The sequence below is a fragment of the Sorex fumeus genome, unplaced genomic scaffold, assembly GCF_029834395.1.
Source record: "Sorex fumeus unplaced genomic scaffold, SorFum_2.1 ptg000030l, whole genome shotgun sequence".
Taxonomy (NCBI): Eukaryota; Metazoa; Chordata; class Mammalia; order Eulipotyphla; family Soricidae; genus Sorex; species Sorex fumeus.
Genome location: NW_026606087.1, coordinates 15,699,909 through 15,718,937, shown reverse-complemented (window position 1 = coordinate 15,718,937; position 19,029 = coordinate 15,699,909). Strand labels below are relative to the sequence as shown.

Below are 19,029 nucleotides of genomic sequence, written 5' to 3'. Positions count from 1 at the left end.
GAACAACAGGATTGATAGAAAGATGTATGTTTATCTTTGGGCCTCATCAATAATGCTTAGGAGTTTCTTCTGGCTCTGTGCTCAGGAATCACTCCTGGTAACTGGCCACGAGCAAGGCAAATACCCTATGCAGTCTACTATTGCTCCAACCCCTGTACTGAACTGATTAAAAGATGAAGAGAAGCTTCAATTTAAAGGTTACATTATTTGGATCTGGGTCCCTGTGTAGCTGCTGGCTAAAAACTCAAAATTTTTCTGCTACTCTGAGTCTCTAAATTGGCAATCCCACAACAAAGAATATTTCATTATGCATACATACCAAAATTTATCCATACAACTGTTGTTGAGAATATGCATTGTTTCCAGATCTTGGCTATTGTAGCACAACGTTGCAATAAACATAGGTATGTATATGTACATGAAGTTATTTTTGTGTTCTTGGGATAGATTTTGAGGATTTGAAATTGGAAGGTCATGTGGAAGTTTTATTCATAATGGATTGAGGAGTCTCCAAATTATTTTCTAGAGCAAATGAACCATGCATTGTCCTATAACAACTAAAGAGATCTCCTTTTTCACTACATCCCTGCTAGCACTTACTGATTCTGGTCCTTTTCACTAGCACATTTAATTGTGGTAAACTGATGTGGCTTTATCATTTTGGATTGCATTTTCCAGATGATCAGTGATGATGAATATTTTTTTCTTGTGCTCATTGGCCATTTTTATGTGCTCTTTGGGGGAAATGATTGATCATTGCCTTTCACATTTTTGATATTTTTTTAGTTGAGTTTTGAGAGTACTTTATATTTCTTTGTTATTGACCTTTCATTTGATATGTGGTGTGTAAATATTTATTTCCAATAAGTAGATTATCTGTTTATTTTAGTTCTCATTTCTTTTGTGGTACAGAAGCAGTGTGTGTGTGTGTGTGTGTGTGTGTGTGTGTGTGTGTGTGTGTTTGTGTGTAGCAAAATAGTTTTTATTTAAAGAAATTCACTTAACAGGGCCACTTTTTACCTTGCATGCCACCAACTTGGGTTTGATCCTTGACATCCCATATGGCATCCCAGGGCTCCGGCAGCCAAAGACCTCCGGGACCAGCCACCACCATGCTGAGACCATTCTCCGCACACATGAAGGTACTGGCAGAGGGACAAAGTCACGCGGGTTCCGGGGCCGAGATCTCCAAGCCTACCCGGATTTGGGCCAAGCATCCTCCACCCAGATCCTCCAAATTCCAGTAGGCGGGGGTCACACCCACCAACTGGCCCCCTGGCGCCGTGTAATCCCATCAGCGGCCAAGACTCAGAGACTATAAAAACCAGATCCCGGAACCGCGCGCCTGCATTTGCGGCCCCGCGACATCTTATTATAACATCTTATTATCTCATTCCTACTTTGGACAAACTGGCAGGTTACCGAATGTAACCTGCCCACAGGGCAGAGTCTGGCAAACTCCCCTTGGCGTACCCAATATGCCAAATACCAGTAACAATGATGGGTCTCATTCTCCTAAAGAGCCTTGAATATAATCTCAGGGCTAGGATGAAGGAGACGTTACTGGGGCCTGCTCGAGGCAATCGACGAATAACAGGATGATTTGTGATTTGTGATTTGTGATCCCATATGATCCACAAAGTTCCCCAGAAGTGATTCCTGAATGTAGGGCCAGGGGTTATCTCTGAACACACAGCCAAGTGTAGCTCTCCAAACAGAAAGACAAACAAAAACCCCCAAATAGTAACAACAACAAAAAGAAAGAAAAAAAAGAAATGAATTTATTAAGTGTGAGAGGGGAGAAAAAGAGAAAGATTTTCAGTAGAGGACATGGGCTTCTCCAAAGTGAAAAACTAGAGAACGGTTTTTGTGAGAAGGTCATATATAATATTCCTAAATTGTCTTGGCTTGGAGTTCTTTGCAGACATAAAAATTTATCTGGGTGTTGTTACAGGAAAATCCTTGTAATCTTAATGAGGATCCTTTCAGATTCTTATCAAGAACCTTAGATTCCCTTGTAGCTCCTTTTCTGAGAGACCCCACCCTTTTCTAGTTGGCTTCAGTTTCTACAGCTAGGTCAGGTTTCAATTTCTCCATCTCAAAAGACACCAACATTTGCATTTCAAAGGTACGTGCTCCTCCTGCCTTGGGCTACTTCAGGGCTAGGCAATTTCTTCTTTAAATTTTATTATTTACCAAAAACTCATTATCAGGTTCATCCTCCCCCACCTCTGTCCCTCCATCACATTCCCTCCTCCTCTCCCAATTTTCAGGTCTAGAAGTTTTCTCCAGTTTTTGGGTTAACAGACCTAGTGCCACACCTTATTTCTCAGCTAGATGTTAGGTAAAAGACTTTTCTAGATTAGATATTCTCAATAAGTAAGTGGTAACTAAATTATTTTTAAGAGTTTGAAATGACAGTTGGCAGTCAAATTCAGTTTCTTCTAGTGCCTCATAAAGAGGTTTTGCTCTAACTTTGAGATCCAATGTCTACAGAATCCTGCAAAAAAGGTGTTTATTTGCTATCTTGTGAGGTTAATTTAAAAATAACTTCCTGGGGCTGGAGAGATATGCAGGAATAAGGTGTTTGCCTTTCATGAGGCAGAGTGCAAAACCAGAAGTAAACCCTAAGCACCACTAGGTATGGCCCACAAACAAAACCAAAACCAACCAACCAAACAAACAAGAATAAACTGTTTTACCGTCTTTGAACAGAGATCAACATTCAGAAAAAATTACAAACCCTAAATATTAGCTTTTTGCTTGGCAACTTGTGCTTTAGAAGGAGAGACTTTTATATTTTCATTTCCCTAGAAAGTTAATACCGCTTTAGAAATAGAATCTTATTTCTAAAAAAGGCATGTTACTGAAACAATTGTTTCTCTACCTTTACTTCACCAAATGGGTTGCTTTTGGTAAACTCAACCAGTTATTTTGCACAAACAAAAAGATTAGATAATTCTCTATTTTGATACACCCCATCATTTGCTGAGAGGTCCTAGGAATTGCCTAAAAACTGAAGAGTTAACTCTTATAAATTAATATTTTACTTTTCACATAAGGACTAACAAGTCATGTCTGATGTGAAGATGCAAAGAGCAGGTCAGCATTGGGAGCTGGAAGTGGTTTTGGTCACTTCTTCTAGTCGAGGCTAGGCAATCAGGAGTCCATCGCTGGTTCTTGACCCTGCTTCAGAAAAAAAAAAGACTTTTTTAAAAAAAATTTATGCAGACCAACAATATTGTCATATAGCATTAAGAACATACTAAAAGTGAAAAGAAGAGAGAAAAGCAAGGGTTTCGTTTTACTTATAATAAGATGCTATCTACTACTATTATATTTTACTTATAATAAGATGCTTTCTATGGGTCATTGGTCCAAAAGAAGCTTTGTTAAAATTTGTAGAGGTAAAACATACAGTTTTAAAAACAAATCTTGCTTAGTCCACTTAGTCACATGTTAAAAACCTTGATTTCCTGTTACTTTTGGTTTATCATGACAACTTTGTACTCTATAATACTTGTTAAAGAATTTTGCCTTTAGAACCCTCAAAATACAAAACATTATTATTATTTTATTGAACCACTGTGTGATAGTTACAAAGCTTTCATGATTAAGATTCAGCTATACAATGACCAAACACCCATCCCTGCACCAGTGCAAAGTTTTCACTGCCAGTGTCCCCATTATCACCCCAACCCCATCCCAGTTCTCATCTTGTCTCTGTGGCAGACAATTTCTCAGATACTCTCTCTACTTTTGGTCATTATATTTTGCTCGAATTTTCCCACCACCATTCAAGCCTGCCATCCAGGGGCAAATGCTAGATCATTTATTTTCCATTAGTCATTTTGCATATCATGAGAGGTCATGCGGCTGTGCACTTCTGAAATTCTAAGATTGTAAGTGGTTGGGTTCTAGAGACATCTCTGAAGGGAGCTAATCCATTTTGGGATTCCATTGGAAATTTCTGGGCCTGGACTGTTGGTGTGCCACAATGGCTCCCAGAGGAGGGTGGTGGACTTAACATCCGGCCTCAAGAGTAGACGGGAAGCCAGGGTGGAACTGCCCAGTTCTGCTACCAGCATGCAGATTGGAGACTTAGTTCTGGAGCCCCCGTACCTGGGCTTTGCTTGTGTAAGCTTACGGTCGCCAGAATTCCATCTGGAGAAGGTGGGGAGATCAATATAGGATAGAATCAAGGCTATTTGTGTTAAAGTAGCCCTTTTCAATTCTTTTAAAGTTGGATTGAGTCTATGAAGTTCCTGATATGTTATTTATACGTAAAGTTATGTATTGTTCCTTAAAATCTGAATGAGAATCTGGCTGGGTGAAGTATTCTTGGTGAGGTATTTATTTTATTGAATATTTTTGATGCATCTAACCAATGATGATGCCTGGAAAACTTCATTTGATAGGTCTGCTATAAACCTTACAGATGCTTCTTTGTATGTAATTTCCTTTTTTGATCTTGCTGCTTTCAATACTGTATCTCTCTCTATGGTTTTCATGATTCTGATTTGGATATGTCTTGAATTTTTTTTGGGGGGGGGAGAGGGGTCGTCTCTTAGCTGGTACCCTTCCTCCTGTTGTTCATTGATTTTCTCAAGCAGGCCCAGTAACGTCTCCATTGTGATACTTTGTTGTTACTGTGTTTGGCATATCAAATACGTCATGGGTAGCTTGCCAGGCTCTACCATGCAGGCGAGATACTCTCGGTAGCTTTCCGGGCTCTCCGAGAGGGGCGGAGGAATTGAACTCTGGTCGGCCATGTTGACTGCGTGCAAGGCAAAGGCCCTACCGCTGTGTTATTGCTCCAGCATTCTAAGAGTCATCATTATTAGTCTTCTTGATCATGTTTTATGTAAGAGGAGCTTATCTTCTTTTTACAGAACCCCCTTCAGGATTTCCTGAAGATTTGAGAGTGGTGAAAAATTTCTTCATCAGTAGTTTGTCTAGAATGTCTTTCATCACTTCTTCAAATCTGAGTAATTAGCTAGCTGTGTAGAATTTCTTGGCTGAAAGTCTTTTCCAGTTAGTGTTTTGAATTTTTAATGCTACTCCTTTCTGACCTCTAGAGTTTCTATTGAACAATTTGCTGTTAGGTCTTACAGGAATATCCTTTTAGATATGAATATTTTTATTGCCATTTAAAAATCTTTATTTTGCCTCTCCCTGTTCATTCCCAATGCTGAGCCAGTCTTATTCCCATCCCAGGTCAGTTAACCCACCAGTATTCGAACCTGGTAGTTGGCTTTCTCCTGCAAGCACCCTAGGCATTCCCTAGGACCCTGGGATGTCCAGCAACCCCGAGCCTCTAACTTTTCGTCCATAACGCTGTGCCGGTCTTGTTCCCCTCCCAGTTCAGTTAACCCACCAGTATTCAAACCCGGGACTTGGCTTTCTCTGCACACGTGCCCCAGGGGTCCTCTAGGACCCTAGGATGCCCAGCATCTCTAAGTCTCTTCCTGTTCATCCTCAACAGTGTGCCGGTCTTTTTCCCCTCCCAGCTGGTACCCCCTACCCCCCACACCAGGTACCCATGGGGGCGTGGCCTCTTCAGAAGTGGGTATGGCTACTCTAGAGGTGTCATGGCCTATTTGGGGGCCTTTGGCTGCTCATAAATACTTTAATCATACCAAGAAATTTAGTGTAACATCTCAGTCCCCATACCTCCACACCAACATGATAAATAACGCAAATCCCCACCACGTGGAAAGGATGGTGAAAAGAGTCCAGAAGCCTCAGTAGGTGCTAGTAATATAAAGGACCTCTTTGAGAAAGAATTGAGATATGAAGTCATGAAGATGTTCAATAAACTCAATGAAACAGTGAAACAGATAGATATCCAGTAACATGAGAGAAACAATAGAGAAATTATGGGAAGAAATGAGAGCAGAAATTGGAAAACTACACACAGAAATGTCACGAATCAAAGATTTCGTAGATGAAATAAAAAACTCAGTCTGGGCCCCAACAGTACAGTGGCCACAGCTGAAGACAGAATCAGTGAGCTGGAAGATCAGCTACACCAAGCCAACAGGCAACAACAAACAATGGCAAGAGACCTCAAAATACCTCGAGAGCGAATCGAGTCCTTGGAGATGATTCCAAGAGGAATAACATTAGAGTCATTGGAGTACCAGAAGGTAAGGGAAGCAATGCCAATGTAAAAGCCACGGTTAAACAAATCATTGCTGAAAAATTCCCAGAGCTGGACAATGTAATCATTCAGATTCAAGGAGCCTGAAGGGTGCCAGCTAAAAGAGACCCTAATAAAAACACTCCAAGACATATCATAGTTAGAATGCTTGATGCCTTGGATAGAGACACAATACTGCAAGCAGCAAGATCAAAGAAGGAAATCACATACAAAGGAACATCCCTTAGATTCACAGCAGACCTATCAGAGGAAACCCGAAGTCCTCCAGACTGAAGGCAGTGGTGGGATAGAGTAAAATAACTCACTGAAATGAATGCGTCACCAAGAATACTCTTTCCGGCTAAACTCCCGCTCAAACTCGAAAGAATGGTACACTATTTTCTGGATAAAGAGCAGCTCAGGAACTTCACAGACTCAAAACCAAACCTAAAAGAAGGACTAAATGGGTTCCTGTAAGATAACAAAGAAAACACTTATAAGCACAACCGACCCCTACAGAAAGATGGCACAAAACCCCATGACTATAATCTCTCAATGTCAATAGTATAAATTCACCAATCAAGAGACAAAGAGTGGCAAAATGGATCCAGATACTGAAACCAACATTTTGCTGCTTACAAGAAAGTCATCTGAACCGTCAGAGCAAACACAGACTCAAAGTTAAAGAATAGAAAACAATCCTGCAAGCAATCAGCTCCATCATAAAAGCTGGGGTGGCCATACTAGTATCCGACAACATCAATTTCAGGATGAAAAAGATTAGAAGGGACAGTGAAGGCTCATTTTCTATTCATCAAGGGATATGTACAACTGGAAGAAATCGCACTCTTAAATGTATACACATCTAATGAGGGAACAGCTAAATATTTAAAACAACTACTAACAGATTTTAAGGAGGACATTGCTAGCAACAAAATTGTAGGCAGGGACTTCAACATTGCCTTATCACCTCTGGATAGATCAACAAGAACAAAACTCAGCAAGGAAACATTTGCTTTGAAGGAAGAGATAGAATAGAGAGGACTAATAGACCTATACAGGGCTTTACACCCCAAAAGACAGAATACACGTTCTTTGCCAGTGCACACGAAACATTTTCCAAAATAGACCAATTGCTCGGACACAAAACATACCTTAATAGAATCAGGAGATAGAAATAGTATCAACAATCTTTTCTGATGACGATCCACTGAGAATAGAAGTGAATCACAGACAGACACAGAGAACCAAAAGAAATACCTGGAAATTAAAGAACTCAATGTTGAACAATGAGTGGGTCAAGAAGGAAGTCAAGGACTAAATCAAAAGATACCTGGAAACAAATGAGAATGAAGACACAAGCTACCAGAACCTATGGGATGCAGCTAAAGCCGTATTCAGGGGGAAATTTGTAGCTCTGCAAGCATTTCTCAGGAAGAAAGAAAGGGGCCACAAAAGCAACTTGACTTCACAGCTCAAGATCTTGATAAGGAAGAACAAAAGGAGCCCAAATCAGGTAGAAGGAAAGAGATCATAAAACTTAGACCAGAATAACAACACGGAAACCAAAAAACAATCTGAAAGACTAATGAAGCCAAAAGCTGGTTCTTTGAGAAAATAAACAAGATAGATAAACTACTAGCAATACTCACAACAAAAGAGAGAGAAAGAGAACCCTAGTAAACCAAATCAGAAATGAGAAGGGGGAAATCACAGCAGAAACCAAAGAAATTCAAAAGATCATCAGAGACTCCTTTGAAAGTCTGTATGCCACAAAACAAGAGAACCCAGAAGAAATGGATAAATTTCTGGACTCCTATAACATCCCAAGGCTGAATCAAGAAGATGTAGAGTACCTGAATAGACCTATTATCATCAAGAAAATTGAAACTGTAATCAAAATTCTTCCCAGAAACAAATGCCCAGGTCCAGATGGATTCACTAGCGAATTTTTCCAAACGTTTAAAGAGAACCTATTTCCAGTTCTTTTCAAGCTTTTCCAGAAAATTGAAGAAACAGAAACTCACCCAAACAATTTCTATGATGCCCATATCTCTCTCATACCAAAAGGAAACAAAGAGAGCACAAGAAAAGAAAACTACAGGCCGGTATCCCTGATGAACACAGATGTGAAGATTCTCAACAAAATACTAGCAAATAAATTCAACAACTCATCAAAAAGATCATACACCATGACCGAGTGGGATTCATTACAGGGATGCAAGGATGGTATAACACTCAGAAATCAATCAACATAATCCATCATATCAACAAAAGAAACGATAAAAACCATATGATCATATCAATAGATGCAGAGAAAGCATTTGACAAAATCCAGCACCTGTTTATGATGAAAACCCTCACCAAAAGGGATATAGAGGGGATTTTCCCCAATATAGTTAAAGACATATACCACAAGCCTACAGCATTCATCATCCTCAATGGGGAAAAACTGAGAGCCTTCCTTCTAAGATCAGGGATGAGACAAGGATGCCCATTCTCTCCACTGCTGTTCAATATAGTACTGGATGTACTTACAATAGCCATTAAGCAAGAAGAAGATATTAGGGGCATTCAGGTAGGAAAGGAAGAAATCAAGTTCTCACTATTTGCAGATGATATGATACTATACTTAAAGAACCCTATAACCTCCACCAAGAAACTCCTAGAAACAATAGACTTGTATAGTAAAGTTGTAGGCTATAAAATCAGTACCCAAAAGTCCATGGCTTCCTATACGCAAACAGTGAGAGAGAAGAAATTGACATGAAAAAAACAATCCCGTTCACAATTGTGCCCCAGAAAAATCAAGTACCTAGGAATCAGCTTAACTAAGGAAGTAAAGGACCTGTACAAAGAAAGCTACAAAATGCTCCTTCAGGAAATAAAAGAGGACACGAGGAAATGGAAAAATATCCCCTGTTCATGGATGGGAAGAATTAGCATTGTCAAAATGGCAATACTTCCCAAAGTATTGTACAAATTCAATGCGATCCTTATAACGATATCCATGACATTCTTCAAAGAAATGGAGCAGACACTACTGAAATTCATATTGAACAATAAGCACCCAGCAACAGCTAAAGAAATTCTTGGAAAAAAATAACTGGAGGATTCAACCTCCCTAACTTCAAACTTACTACAAAGCAGTAATAATTAAAACAGCATAGTAATGGAACAGAGGCAGAGCTGCAGACCATTGCAACAGCGTTTAATATACTGACAACTCCTCCCAAACGTATGAACATCTAATCTTTGATAAGGGAACAAGAAATGTGAAGTGGAGCAAGGGAAGCCTCTTTAACAAATTGTGCTGGGAAAACTGGATAGCTACATGCAAAAAATGGGCTCAGATCTCAGCCTAACACCATGTATAAAAGTAAGATCAAAATGGATAAAAGACTTCAACATCAGACCGTAATCCATAACATACACTGAAGACAATTTGGCAAAACCCTCTATGACACTGAAGCTAATGGTATCTTCAAAGATATCACGCCACTGGCCAAGCAAGTGAGAGCAGAGATAGACAAATGTGACTATCTTAAACTAAGAAGCTTCTGCACCTCCAAAGATACAGTGACCAAAATACAAAGACCGTCTATGGGAAAGGATATTCTCCAAACACACATCCAACAAGGGGTTGATATCAAGGATATACAAAGTACTGGTTGAACTCCACAAGAAGGAAACATCCAATACCATAAAAAAATGGGATGAAAAAATGAACAGAAACTTTCTCAAAAAAGAAATCTGAATGGCAAAAACGCACATGAGAAAATGCTCCTCATCACTAATCATCAGGGAGATGCAGATCAAAACAATTAGATATCATCTCAAACCAAAGATACTGGCCCACATCCAAAAGAACAAAAGCAACCGGTGTTGGCGTGGATGTGGCAAGAAAGGGACCCTCTTTCACTGCTGGTGGGAATGCCGACTGGTTCAACCCTTTTGGAAAAGCAGTATGGATGGTTCTCAAAAAATTAGAAATTGAGCTCCCATTTGACCCAGCAATAGCACTCCTGGGAATATATCCCAGAGAGGCAAAAAAGGTATAGTCAAAGTGACATCTGCACTTGTTTGTTCATTGCAGCTCTCTTTACGATAGCCAGAATCTGGAAAAAACCTGAGTGCTCAACAACAGATGACTGGTTAAAGAAACTGGTTCATCTACACAATGGAGTACTATGTAGCTGTTAGAAAAGATGAAGTCATGAAATTTACATACAAGTGGTACTACATGGAAAGTGTCATGCTAAGCGAAATGAATCAGAAAGAGAGGGACAGACATAGAAAGATTGCATTCATCTGGGGAATATACAGTAACAAAATAGGAAACTAACACCCAATAGCTGAGAAAGAAACAGTGAATAGCTGATATAAGTATCAGGAGGTTTACCCCATGGTGTGGAGGCCAGCCGCACATGCAGGGGAAAAGGCAGCTCAGATAGAGAAGGGAGAACCAAATAGAAGGTGTTGGGAGGATCCTCCCAAGGTGGGAGATGCATGCTGAAAGTAGACTATAGACCAAACACAATTGCCACTCAATGCCTCTTTTGCAAACCACAGCACCCCAAAGGAAAGAGAGAACAAAAGGCAATGCCCTGCCACAGAGACTGGGTGGGATGGGGGGTATGGGTGGTGGGAGGGATACTGGGATCAGTAGTTTTCTAGAATGGGCACTCATAGAGGAGGGTACTCGTTCATTTGTATTACTGAAACCCAAGCACAAAACTTTGTAAGTCTACAACTGTACCTCATGGTGTTTCACTAATAAAAATTAAGAAAAAAATATTTATTTTATTTTTCCCCCATTTTATTTAATGAATTTTGCAATGCAATGTTTGGGTCAATTTTGGTCAAAATTTTTGATTAACTCTGATATCTATTGTCAAATTCTATTAGTTCTTCAATTTTATGTCTTGAAATAAGATTCTTCATTTTTCTCTCTTCTTCTTGAACCCACTTGATCACTTGATCACTTGACTTCCCGTTAATCGTTGATTTGCTTGAGCGGGCTCCAGTAACGTCTCCATTTGTCCCTGTCGTGTGCTAGTGTAGCCCAATGGCGTCTGTTTGCTCTAGGAACACAAAGAGCCTCAAACCAATCGTTCATGATCTTGATGAAGAAGTCTGACTATCTGGTAGGTGGGTGGCCACGTGGTCTTTTGACATCCCGTGGAATCCAGTCGGTAACAGCTCTAGTCCAGCGGTCGTCTTTAAATCTCATTACGTGACCAGCCCATCTGATTTTTGACACCTTGGTGAACGAGACAGCGTCCCTGATTCTTGATCGTCGATGGATGTCAGAACTCCGGATTCTTTCTCTCATTTGAGTGAAATGTGATATTCCAAGCATAGCTCTTTCAATTCCTCTTTGGGAGACCCGAATAGCGTTCTCATCCTGTTTGCATAGGGCCCAGGTCTCTGAGGCGTATGTTAATGCAGGAAGAACAGTGGAATCAAAGAGATGTGCCCAGAGCCGGAGGTTCTTCGTTCTCTTAGCTATTTCTTCGAAGCTCTTGAAGGTGTTCCAAGCCGCTCTCTTACTCCTGCACAGCTCGGGTGCCAGGTCATTTGTCATGTTGACTTCTCGACCTAGGTACACATAGCTGTTGCATTTGGAGATGGCCGTTATATTGAGAGTGAATGGGGCATCAGGAACGAGGCTGTTTCTTATAAACATTGTCTTCGTAAGATTCAGCTGTAGTCCGACCTTTCCACACTCATGGTCAAAGTCGGCCAGCATTTGTGACGCTTGACTAATGTTTGGTGTTATTAAAACAATGTCATCAGCAAAGTGGAGGTGGTATAGTTGCCGACCATCTATCTTCACTTCCATTCCTTCCGATTCCAGTCAGTGCATGATGTTCTCGAGTGTGGCACTGAAGAGTTTTGGTGAAATGGTATCACCCTGCCGAACCCCTCTCTTGACATCAATGATTACTTCTTTGTAGAATGGTGAGATCCTGGTAGTGAATCCGTAATATAGCTCACAAAGGATCTTGATGTATTGAGCTTGAATGCCCTGATTGGCTAGGGCTTCAATGACCATATTCCTAACGCCAGCCTGTCCGTCGCCAACTACAAGACCAAGATGACTGCACTCCGATGTCCTGATGGATCTATCACATCCTCCAGAATGGCAATGGAGAAGATTATCCATGACTTCTACTCAAATCTCTTCGATAGCCATGTCCACTTGTCGACATACCAAATTCCACAGGATGAATATGTCGTTCCCAATGTTCTCCCTTCCGAAATCTGACACGCCATTTCGTCAGTTAAGAAACGAACAGCACCTGGCCCAGACAAGGTCAGACCTGAACACCTGAAGAACCTGCTGTCAGTACTCATCAATACGCTGGCTCGGCTTTTCACATGCTACCTGTCTGAATGCAAGGTTCCATCCCAATGGAAAACCAGCAGGACCGTACTACTGTTCAAGAAGGGAGACATCCATGACATTGGCAACTATCACCCGATCTGCCTATTGTCTGTCATCTACAAGTTGTTCACTCGAGTCATCCTAAATAGGATTGGCAGAACACTAGATGAAGGACAACCATGCGAGCAAGCCGGGTTCCGCAAAGTATTCAGCACCATCGACCATATCCACATGATAACCAAGCTCATTGAGGTTTCTCGGGAGTTCAAGATGCCGCTCTGTCTAACGTTCATTGATTTAAAGAAGGCCTTTGATTCTTGAACCCATATAATGTAAATGTGATTTATTTTGATATTGTTTTGTATGTTCCATATGCTCTATCCATTAAAAATTTGTTGACGTTTAAAAAAGTGGGTTCTTATGGTTTATCTGTTAACTTACTAGTTCAGTTATTAGCATCAGTCATTCTTTGGAACTTCCTATTATATTTTAAGTGCAGCTACTGTTTTCTCTAGCTCTATGATATATGTAAAAACTTTTCTCATACTTTTCTGTCTGTATAGAAGTTCTCTTTGAATGTTATCCTCTTTAATTTTTTTTGTGCTATTTATATTATTTTTGGGGGCCACGCCCTGTGGTGATCAGAGCTTACTCTTGACTTTTTTTATCATGGATCACTCCTTTGGTGGACCATATGTTGCTGGGGATCAAACTCAGATCAACTCTGTTCAAAGCAAGCATCTTGTCATCAACTGTACTATCTTTCTGGTTCTAAAGTTACTACTTCAATTAAAATTATTTTTTGAGATAACACTAAGTTACATTATCTAAGTTTCTGGTATTTATTACTAAAATTTAACATAGATGTGTTCTACATTATATTCATCACTTAAAGTTCAGTTCTGACCCTCACCAGATTGTAAAATTTCTTGAAAGAGGCACAGGAATTTCTCAGGTGAGAAATAGTAAAGGATGGTTAGGATGAGAGCTTTTGAGTGTGGAAAGCTACAAATATACATGGATATAAACTTGAATTCAGATATAAATAATCAATGAGATTCAGAGGACTAGGTGTTAAGAGAAAAAGGTAGTATGTTGTAGCATAGTGACTTGGTCCATGTGGGACTGTGGACATGTTGAGAGAATCGAAAGACAAGGGCAATGGGGTCATAGAATAAAAGTGGCCTGCTGTAGTCACTTCTAAGCCTTATTTTCTTTCAGCCTAATTGCTTTTCTAAGGTTCCTTTAGTCACTGATTTCATTTCTGCTTCATAAGTCTTGGTCTGAGGTTAACTTCTGATTTCTTCATACATGAGGTGAGAATCTAGGAGTAAGGGAGAGAAACTGAATATTGAAATCTTCACAAGCTTAAAATTATAAATCAAATTTGGAATATATTTTGTACCAAATATAAGCATTTGACTTTCAAGCATGTACCCACCTGAACTCATACACAGTGAATTGTAGACTTACTTTTTAAAAATTTTATTAGTTATACCATGAGTTTTAAGAGACATACTTATGTTTTATGTTTTAATGACCATAGCAAGGATATAGTATAAGGTAACATCAAATTTCATGTACGAAGTATTTTTCCTCATTGGAGTAAGTAATTTTTAAAATTATTTATATATTTATTCAACATAATATTTTATTGCTTAATTTTTTTTGTATCTTGCACCCGAACTTGTGGTGCTCAAAGCTTACTCCCAATTCTGTGCTCAGGGATCACTTCTGGAGGTACTTGGGCATTATATACGATGTCGGAGACTGGAGGAGGACTGATCGTGTGCAAGACTAGTTCCTAAACCCCTGTAGTATCACTTTGGTTCCTTGATTAATTCTTTATATGTCTTGCTTTTCACCAGTAATGTATATAGTAATGTCAAAATAAGATTTTTTAATGACTTTGGTTTAGGTGCCCTTTACCTTTTGATACATTTGCTAATCATCTTCCCTATTATTTAAGTAATTCCCTCACTACTTCATAGCCTATGTCTCCTCCTGTCCTTTACAACTTTTTTTTAAGCGCTGTTGTTGGAATCTGTTTCTTTCCTTTTGGTTCATTTTCTTACCTTGTTGATGCTAATCTTATAGTAGTTTCCTATGACTGGAAATTAAATCTTTTGAGGTATTTCAATATTTCTTTTGGGGGAAAGGGGATCACACCCTATGATGCTCAGAGAACATTAACAATTTAAAATAATTAAGACAATTTCTTTTAACTCTTAGAAGTTTTTTACTTACTTTGTTATAAAATTTAGAATTTGAGAAATTTGACAAAAAGCCTCTTTCTAAGAAAAATCCTATGCCCACACATAGAATGTCTAAATACATTTTAAGAGCCTCACTATTAGATTTGAATGAATTGTATGGTCATTATGCAGGATTATCCAATCTGGATTACTGGACATGTGTAGGGAAAAGCTCACTGGAGTCTTCAGTCTTTTTCTCAGTCTAAAACCTTTTATTTAATTCTTGGTGTTCAGTATAGTACATATATGCGAAGAGTTTTGAGAACCTTAAAGTTCATCTCAATAGAAAATGAACCTCTAATATGCTCGGTAAGAAAGTTGGTGCCTGAATTAATATGTTGGGAAAATAAATTCAGAATCTAATTTCTAATTTTTGCACAGAATTCTAACCAATTTAAAAAGTATTTTTTGTTCCTATTTGAGAACTGTCTTATGCCTCTACTTTGAGACTATATGGGATTTTCAGGGAAACTTATGTGGATTTTTTTCAATGGGAATTAATTCATTTTCTTCTACTTGCTTAGCTAATAACATCCATCTGCTTTTAAGTTTTCAATTGTTGACACTTCATCTTTGGTAATATTTTTAGCACATTAGAAGAGAACAGTTGTAAATACAAGAATTTAATTTGATATGTTTAGTCATAAAAGTCAAGAAAACACTAACTTGTAATCTGCATTTTTCTTTCCTTCTATTAGATCAAGTTAAAGTCCACTTTAGCTTGCATCAAGAATGGCTAACTTCAATCAGGCTGAAGTTAACCATGTAGCTTTCTATCTGATGGGCATTCCAGGGAGAAAAGACTTACACATTTGGATTTCTATTCCCTTCTTAGTCTCCCATGTCCTTGCCCTCCTTGGAAACAGTCTGTTCATCTTCATTATCCTCGTCAAGAATACCCTCCACAAACCCATGTATCTTTTCCTCCGTATACTTGCTGGAATTGACATTGTTTTTGCCATAACCACTGAACCCAAGCCACTGGCCATTTTCTGGCACAATAATAGGGAAATATCTCTTAACAGTTGCATTGCCCAACTCTACTTTCAGCATTCTTCCTTTATTTCTGAGTCAGGAATCTTGCTGATTATGGCATTTGACCGGTATATTGCTATATGTTACCCGTTGAAGTATACTGTGATACTCAAACTCTCTGATAGAAAAAATAGGTGCAGCTGTTTTTTGAGAGCACATTGTACAATCTTTCCCATGATATTTCTCCTAAAGAGATTAACTTTTTGAAGAAATAACATCTTTCTTCCACATACTTTCTGTGAACACATTGGTTTGGCCAAGTATGCCTGTGATGACATACAAGTTAATATCTGGTATGGATTTTTTGTCTTAATGTCAACAGTGTTCTTGGATATTTTTGTTTCCTATGTTCTGATTCTACGTGCTGTCTTTAGTATTCCATCTCAAGAGGCACGCTACAAAGCCCTCAACACTTGTGGCTCCCATGTGTGTGTGATCATCCTCTTTTAAGGACCTGGGATCGTCTCAGTCCTCACTAAACGCTTTGGACGCCATATACCACTACATGTCTACATCCTACTAGCCAATGTCAGTATGCTGGCCACTCTGATGCTGAATCCTATCATTTATGGAGTCAAGACAAAACAAATACATGAACAAGTGGTTTATGTATTGTTTCCAAAGAAGAAATGACTCTAGGACTGCAGAGACCTGTTTCCCTGGCATTTTGGTTCTCCTGTAAGATGTGTTTTGGCAGCATTGAACATTTTGAAACTAGAACCGAGTGATTGAGGAAAACAACTCATTGAAGTATGGGTCTCTTGCAGCAACTTATTTGAGACTTTTAGGCTTGCTTTTCGGATCAGTCTAAAAGCAGTGTCTGTGGACTAGTTAAGCATCTTTAGATATCCAAGTAAAAACTTTGCTCCTGCATATGCTTTCTTAAGTATTAGGGATGTTAAAAGACATGTACTCCTAACTTTTGAGAGATGACATTCAAAGATCATCCCCCTTAACATGAGAGAGAATAAACTTGAGTCTTTCTTTATGACAGTAGTTGGCATATTATTTTCTTGTATACATTTTTTTTTGCTTTTGGGGTCACACCTAGCAATGTATAGGGGTTACTCCTGCCTCATGCACTCAGGAACTACTCCTGGTGGTGCTCAGGGAAACATATGGGATTCTCGGAAACAAAGCTGGGTCAGCCGCATGCGAGGTGAAAGCCCTACCTGCTGTGCTATCGCTCAGGCCCTTGTATACTTTTTAATTATAATTAAAAAATATAAATATATTTCTGGGTCACACTTGGAGCTTCTCAGGGTCCACCGCTGGCTCAGTGTTTGGTGATTCTATGCAATGCTGGGATTAAACCAGTGCTATGGCAGTAGCCATATGCTAAAGCAAGCACCTTTGTACTATCTTTCTGGCTCATTTTTGCGTGTTTCACCTCAAGGAACCATACAGCTCTAATTTTCCCATGTTCAGTCATGTTTTTAATTTTTTAAATCATTCTCCTTTCAAGGTTTAGCCTGGGCATACCAGTGAGATTATTATTAATCACCTTGAGGTATACTACTTCTACGAAATACCATATTATAGATAGTTATTTTGAAAATATTTACCTTTCCCATATAGACATACCATAGGGAAACTAAAGAGAAAATTAAAATTGCACATAATCTTGCTTTTCAGTGAAATTGACTGTAAATTTGGTATATAACTTTCCAGATTTTATATCAAATTATAACTTATTAATGCCTGCAAAGATAAAACTTGCACTTGAGTATATTGAAATATTGTCAAATACGTCCATATTGTGACTGTTAGATACTTATAACAATTTTAACAGCTCTTTTGTGTGTATTTATGTGTGTGTGTGTGTATGTTTGTGTGCATGTGTATGTGTGCATTTGGATGATTCCTCGCAACACTCAGAGCTTACTCTTGGTTTTGCTCTCAGAGATCACTCCTGGTGGTGCTTAGGGGACCAGATATCATGCCAGAAATTGAACCTGGGTCAGCTGCATACAAAGCAAATGTCTTACCTGGTGTACTATGTCCTTAATAGCTATCTTTCAATTATTAAAAAAAAATCTTGCTTATGAAAATAGTTTTTATACTATTTGAGGTAGTGTTCATCTTTTTGTTCTTTAATATTGATTTTTTTAAAGCCACTAAAAACAAAATGGCCATAACAGGGACACTTCTGTACATCATATTTTGTTTCTATTTTGTGCATTAATCTTTGCGTGATTTTAAAATTGAACAGAATTGCTACATTGGGGTATGAAGATTTTAGGTTTACATGACATATTGAAAACTTATGTATGGAGAAATTATGATTAATTTTTATTTTTATGAGATATATAAGTGTGCCAAAATTTATAACACCATAGCATTAAATAGTTTTACTTTATAAAATTTTCCATGTGACAATATAGTGGGAGAACTGATCCAAACAATTGTGTTAGAGGGCATGCGCTTCAAGGGAGAGGTATTGGTTCCTTGAGGGAGGGATGTGGGTGCACTAAATGTGAAAGGACAAGAATTTGCCATTAGGTAGGACTAAATAATTTTCTTTAACTGAATTCTAGTTAAAAACCACAGTGAACAATTTTATTGTATCTAATTTGCTATTGTATTTATTTGTAAATTAATATTTAACAATCATTATTTAGCAGCTTATTTCATACCTGTATTCTTTTCTATTAAGAATTTTATTTAGTTACTGTGATTTAATATATATACATATATATTTGAAGTACCATGATTTACATTGACTATACATATGATTTATAATACATGATTTACATCATATACAATACATAATAAGATTTCATGCATATAATATTCCAACACCATATCCTCCACCAGAGCATCTGCTTCCCTCCATCATTGTTTCAGGGTCCCCTTTCAATGACCCTCTCACCTTTCTGTTCTCCATAAACCCAGTTCCATAGGTCAGTTTTTAGGTCAATGCCCATCTGTTAGTGCTATACTATGTTTCTTTATATCCCACACTTGAGATAGATCTTCTGGTATCTCATACTTTCCTTTTGGATGAATTTACTCATTATGATACCCTCTAGTTCCATTCAGGTAGTGGCAAATTGCAAACCACAATGCCTAGAAAAAAATATGAGAGAGATAGAGAGTAAAAGAAAGAGACAGACAGGCAGATAGAGAGACACAGAAATAGAGTGTGGAAAGGAGAAGGGAAGAGAGAAGAGAGAGGAGAAAGGAGAGAGAGAAAAGAGAAAGAG

General features: G+C 38.6%; 1 pseudogene; it reads left to right on the top strand.

Annotated features, from left to right (window-relative positions):
• The first annotated feature begins 15,520 nt into the window (after positions 1-15,520).
• Positions 15,521-16,456, top strand: LOC130025486 (olfactory receptor 52B4-like; annotated as a pseudogene).
• Positions 16,457-19,029: the final 2,573 nt, after the last annotated feature.